The sequence below is a fragment of the Cebus imitator genome, unplaced genomic scaffold (genome assembly GCF_001604975.1).
Source record: "Cebus imitator isolate Cc_AM_T3 unplaced genomic scaffold, Cebus_imitator-1.0 Scaffold168, whole genome shotgun sequence".
Taxonomy (NCBI): Eukaryota; Metazoa; Chordata; class Mammalia; order Primates; family Cebidae; genus Cebus; species Cebus imitator.
In genome coordinates, this window is record NW_016107483.1 from 3,905,543 (window position 1) to 3,912,230 (window position 6,688).

Here is a 6,688-nt window from a genome sequence, read left to right on the forward strand (position 1 = left end):
CTTTTATGTATTTATACCATGCAACATTATGTTTTGAAATATTTAGACATTGCAGAATGATTACATAAATCTAATTAGCAAATGCACTACCTCACATAATTATTATCTTTGTGATGAGAACACTGAACACCCACTCTCTTAGCATTTTTCAGTAGTACAATATGTCATTATTAACTATAACATCATTATCCTGTACAATAGATCTCTTGAAGTTATATCGTTTGTTTAACTGCAAAGATGTGTTATTTAATCAACCATTGGTCAATGTGCCTGTTTTTATGACAGCACCATGCTGTTTTGATTACCATAGCTTCATAATAAATTTTGAAGTATGGTAGTGTGATGCTTTCAGCTTTGTTCATTTTGCTCATGATTACTTTGTCTATTCGAGGTCTTTTGTGGTTCCATATGAGTTTTGAAATTGTTTTTCCTATTTCCATAGGCATGCACAACCATGGCTGGTTAACATAAAAATTTTTGTAGAGATGGGGTCTTGCTCTGTTGCCCAGGCTAGTCTCAAACTCCTAACCTCAAGCAATCCTCCTCTCTCAGTATCCCCAGATACTGGGATTGTAGGCATAAGCCACTGCATTTGGCCTTATGTTTATTCTTAAGGGTAATGTAAGTCTTTTATAGGCAGCATTTTGATAGATCTTTGTTTTATCTTTTTTTCTTTTCTTTTTTTTTTTTAATCCATTCAGCTCCTCTGTGGCTTTTAAATTGAGAATTTAATCCATTTACATTTAGACTAAAGTTTCCCTATTCTTTTGTTCCTTTATTTCACTCTTGCTGTATTTCTTTCTGATTTGTTTTATTCTTGTAGTGGTATATTTTATTTCTTTCTTCTGTATTTTGTGTATTTAGTAGGGATTTATTTTCTTTATGATTACCCTGAGGCTTACATAAAACACTGTCATATTATAATGCTCTAATTTAGGCTGATAGTGCCTTAACTTCAATTGCATACAAGACACTGCACTTTTAATTCTCCTTCTCCACAGGCTGTGCTATTGATGTTGTATTTTACTTTAACACTTTATTCTATCAATGTCACGCTATTGATGTTACTGGGTACCTGTTAACCATAGTTTTTTAAAATGAATTTTGTTTTTAACTATTATACTGAAAAGTGATTTGCAAACTAGTTTTATAATATTAGAGTATTCTGAATTTGACTGTATATTTACCTTTGCCAATGGGTTTTGTACTTTCATATCCTTCATATTGTTGCTTATCATGATTCTGTTTTAATGTGAAAACTCCCTTTAGCATTTCTCATAAGAGTAGTCTCTTATGAGATGAACTCCTGCAGTTTTTTGTTTTGATTGTTTCGTTAACCTCTCTTTCATTTTGAATGGACAGTTTTGCCAAGGATAATTTCTTGTTTGGCTTCTTTTTTTTCTTTTTTTTCTTTTAACACTTTGTATACGTCAACCCATGTTCTCTTAGCTTGAAAGCTTTCTGTTGAGAAGTCTGCTGATGGCCTTATGAAAGATTCTTTACATGTGACAAGTTTCTTTTCTCTTGCTGCTTTGAAATTCTCTTTGACTTTTGGCAATTTGATTATAATGTGTCTTGTAGTATTCTTTTATTATTATTATTATTTGATCTTGCTTAGCATGCTCTGGGCCCCCTGAATCTGCATGTCCATATCATTTCCACAATTCTAGAAGTTCTCAGACAGTATTTCTTACAATAAGCTTTCTTCTCCTTTCTATTTCTCTTCTCTTACTGATACTGCCACAGTTTATATACTTGTATATTTAATTATGTCCTGTAGGTCCATATGTTTTTTTTATTCTTTTAATATCATTTTTCCTTTTTGTTCCCACAATTGGCTGATTTCAAATGACCTGTTTTTGAGTTTACTAGTTTTTTCTTCCAAATGATTGACTCTGCTGTTTAAATTCTCTGTTGAATTTTTTAGTTCTGTAATTGATTTTTTCAGCTCCAGGGATTCTTTTGTTGTTTTTTCTTGGGGGTTAGGGATTGGTTTCTATTTAATTGTTAAACCTCTTATTTTATTCATGCATTATTTCCTAATTTTATTTAGTTGCCTGTATATTCTTGCATCTCACTGAGCTTAAGATGACTATTTTGATTTTTTTCCTGGCAATTTGTATATCTTCATCTTTTTGGAGTTGGTTATTGAAGTTTTGTTTGTTTTCTTTGGTGGTGACATCTTTGCTTGATTCTTTGTTATCCATTAAGTCTTGCATTGGTATCTGTATATGGGAAGTAGCAAATCCTTCTTTCATTGTTTACAGACCAGTTTTAGCAAGATTAAATAATCTGGGATTACCTCCAGGTTAGCAGTTGAATAAGATTGCATCTGGGTCTCATGCTGATACTGAGTCTGCAAGAGAGAATGCAATGAGCAGGTCTGTTACCAGGGGCTCTACTGCCTGTGGGTCCTATCTAGTCCCTGGGTAGACCGGACTTTGTCCAGCTATTTGGTCTATGGATTTTTGCTATAGTTAAGTCCCACCTCAGGGTTTACAAATGGCAGATCTGTTACCACATGCACAATGGATGTGGCTTTCTCCAGGTCTCTGGAAGGGCTCCTGTTATATGACTAGATGAATCCTTGAACTGGCTGTACTTTTCAAGTTGATAACCAAAATAGGCTGGAACTCAGACACAATTTTGTATGAGACCACAGCTGAAACCAAAATCCTTAGAACTGTCTCCAAGGCCATTAATTGGTTTCTTCCAGTAGTTTCCTGAATGAGCAGGCCTGGTTTCATACTGTAGTTGAGAAGTGCTAGAGCCGATTTCCCGGGCCACTTTAGGATTCACCGTGGGATTGAGGTCAGTGTGTCAGCCTGCAGAGTACTACTGGACATGCCTCCCTCTGGGTCTCCAGGTGGACAGAACTCTCTAAGTAGGCAAACAAAAGGGACTGGGGCTGAGATCCAGGGCATTTGAGGATCTGCTATGGGACAAATTGCCAAGCCTTCCACAGGAACTCCAGTTAGGAACACCTCCAAGAAGAATTCTTCCTGGGCAAAACTACTCTCAGATCACAGTTGAAAGATGGCTAAAACTGAGGTTCTGAGTTATTTTCAGAATTTTCTGTGGAACCAAAATCGGCAAATGTAGCCCGTGTCCCTGGTGGGCGAGACTCTTAGCATATCTCTATGTGGGCAGCATTGCTCCCAGATTGCAGCTGTAAAGAGGTACATCTAAAATTCAGGGCCCTTTTAGAATCTGATATGGAATGAAGTTGAGCAAGCCTCACCAGGAGTCTCCCAGCAATTATCTGCATAGGCAGGATGTTAATTATTATTTTAAAATTCTCTCTTTTACTTTCCATTCAATTCCATGTTTCATTTGTTCACAATTAACTCCTCAAAAGTTTATGATATGTTGCTTAGTAGGGTGACTCAATTTTTTATTCCCAAAGTGTTTGATCTTGCCTGTATTTGATTGTTGCCATTTAATATTGTTTATCACTAGATATGGAAATATTGAAAGACACCTCACAAAAATCGCTAGTTAAAAAACACAATCCTTTCAGACTCTATTGACTAAGACAAACCCTTCTGCTTCTTCATGAATTAGAATTAAGACTGCAAACAGTTAATACATCTTCTTTGACTTATTGGTTCTGGTGTATTAGGAATCTATAATGGTGAGGTAGTTTTCACAATTTCCAGTTTATTGAAATCATCATTGTACCCTTGTAAAAGTACTTCCCTTAGGAACAAAGATCTCTAAATCATCAAAACAGTAAATTATAGGAACCATCATTTTAAAATTTTTGAGGGAATTTCTCAGGATTATAATAAAATAAGTCATTCTCATTTGAACTATTTCCCAATCTGGTTTGTTTTTGGTTTTGTTTTGTTTAAAAGAGAAAGAAGCATCTTTTTTTGTTATCAGGGGATAAACTAAAATTTGTAGAACATTTCTCCAAACCCACCAAGTGTTGTTATATAGAAAATGTCATATTTAAGTCTTCTATAAGCCATTCCACTATATTATTTGGCTCTTTTTTGTTTTCTAAATGGAGTGTCACTCTGTCGCGCAGGCTGGATTGCAGTGGCAAGATCTTGGCTCACTGCAACCTCTGCCTACTGGGATTCAAGCAATTCTCCTGTCCCAGCTTCCTGAGTAGCTGGACTACAGGTACATGCCATAATGCCCAGCTACTTTTTTTATTTTTAGTAGAGACAGGATTTCACCCTATTGGTCAGGCTGGTCTGGAACTCCTGACCTCAGGTGATCCACCTGCCTCGGCCTCCCAAAACGTTGGGATTACTGTGCCTGGCTAGGCTCACCTCTTCTGGATGATGAGGTACATAGTGATATGAGTGAATCCCCTGAGAATGAATCTATTGCTTTACTACCTTGCTGTACAGTGAATGTCTTTGTATAAACAACTTAAGTTATCATGGCAGTGAATAATTTATTTTGTGAATTCATAGATGAGAATGAGGTCCAAACATTGCAGATGGAGACATGGCGATACCAGTGGAGACAAATTGCTGCCACCTCTGTGACTGACAAGTTAAAGTTTGTTAATCTGATGCCAGAACTTACTGCTATACTTTCCTTCAGGAATACACACCATATATAGGGCTTCTCTTTGGTTCTTGCTGTGGGCATTTTGGTCATTAAGCAGTGGAGGTAGCCAGATTTACCTTGGTGAGGAGAAGGCTATGTATTGGAGGATACACAACTTCCAGCATTCTTTCTCAGTTTGCTAATGAGCCCACTGATTAAATTTAAGGTGACAGGCAAAGAGCTTGATGGACATTCACTGAATGACAAATCTTATCTGATTATTGCAGATTTCTTTCACAGCATGTCCTTTTGAAAGTATTTACACAGATACTATATATCTTTACCTACTTTGCCAATTCTTGAGTTTTTTTCTTAATTTTCTACAGTAAACTTTCTCGCAGTCTTATAATTGTTCAGCTTCTAAGGTATTTGTCATCTGGGTAAATTATTAATCAACACATCTGATTGTTGGTATGGATGAATTAAGGTTTAGATGAATTATTGAAACCTTTGGGGAATTTTTTTCTCAAGTGAAGTGAACGGATTCCATACTCAAATTTCCGTACCCAAGGGGAATTCCCTTCACTGTTATGTTTCTGTTTATGATGGACAATTTTATGTGTGAAATTGAGTGGACAACAGGGTGCCAAACCGTTTGGCCTAATATTATTCTGAGCATGTCCGTAAGAGTGTTTTTTTTTTTTCTTTCTTTCTTTTTTAAAAATTAAATATATATGTTTAATATTTTGAAAAACATTTTACTTTAAAGACCCTGCAATTTGGCATACTTTTGTCTTGGTGTTGACTTTCTATGCTGGGCCAGTACAACACTACAAAACACCAGGGGAGAGCGTGAACACAGTCCCCCATTACCACAAATTATGCAGTGGAGTTTCCCACATTTGGCGAAATCACAGGGGTCAGCACATCTGGAGCGCAATGGATAAGCCTCGCCCTGGGAAAACCACCTTTGCAATCATGGTATCTCCCCTGCCCAGTAAGTATTGTAAGAGAGTTTTGAGTGAGAATAACATTTGAATTGGTAGAATGAGTAAAGCAGATTATCCTCCTTAAGGTAGGTGGCTCTCATCTAATCAATTGAATGCCTGAAGAGAAAAAAAAAAAAAGCTTACCCCACCATATTTAAGAGGGAACTCCTCCTGTCTGACTGCTTAAGTTGAGATATCTCCTTTCCTTTCCTTTGGACCTGAACTAAAACTCAGCTCTTCCTGACATTGAACTTGTGCATTCTCAGGCCAAAGGACCAACACTTACATCATTGACTTTCCTGGTTCTCCAGCTTGCTGACTGTAGATTTCAGGCTTCTGAGTCTCTGTCTCAATCAGTTTGGGTTGCTATAACAGAATACCATAGATTAGGTGGCTTAAACCATAAATATTTATTTCTCACAACTCTGAAAGCTGGAAGTTCTAGACTAAAATTCCAGAGTGGTTGGGTTATTGGTGGCAGCCCTCTTTCTTCCAAATTATGTCATCACATGGCCTTCTTTGATAAATGCATACTGGTTAAGGAGGTGTGCTGGGGAAGTGGGATAGAGAGTGAGAAAGGAAGAGAGAGAGAGTAAGATAGAGAGAGGAAGGAAGGGGGAGGGAGAGGGAGAGAGAAAGAAAGAAAGAAAGGGAGGGAGGGAGCTCATCAATTTCTCTTTTTATAAGAGTATTAATTCCATCATGAGGACTCTCCACTATCAAGACCTAATCAAATTTTAATTACATTTCAAAGGCCCCACCCCCAAATAAAATTATACTGGGGTTTGAAGTTTCCACATATAAATATAGGGGTTGGGCACAAACATTCGGTCCATAGCAGCTTCTATAATCCCATAAGCCAATTCCTTTCAGAATGGATTTATATTTTCTGTACCAGTCAATTGTTTTTTATGAAATTCCCTATGAGGCCATTGGATATGGATTGCAGAAGATGTGAAAATTCAGGCAAAATGGGGCTCATGGGAGTCTGAAATATCTGATCATAAAACTATTTGTGGTATCAGAACCTATAAAAGCCCAACTCTAGGGATTTATGGATCTGATAATAGCTAATAGTAATCATGTTGGATAGCTCAGACCATATGGTTACTAGATAAGATGTCCCATCAAATCTCTACTGTGAGTTTAATAGCAAAGTTGAAGTCTTTTTTTAAAAAACAGAAGAGTTG

The 6,688-nt window shown here is 36.8% G+C and overlaps 1 non-coding gene across 1 annotated transcript; it reads right to left on the bottom strand.

Annotated features, from left to right (window-relative positions):
• Nucleotides 1–5,350: 5,350 nt before the first annotated feature.
• Nucleotides 5,351–5,514, bottom strand: LOC119473576. The gene has a single exon (XR_005202784.1). It is a non-coding gene; the product is annotated as a U1 spliceosomal RNA (small nuclear RNA).
• Between the last annotated feature and the right edge of the window lie 1,174 nt (nt 5,515–6,688).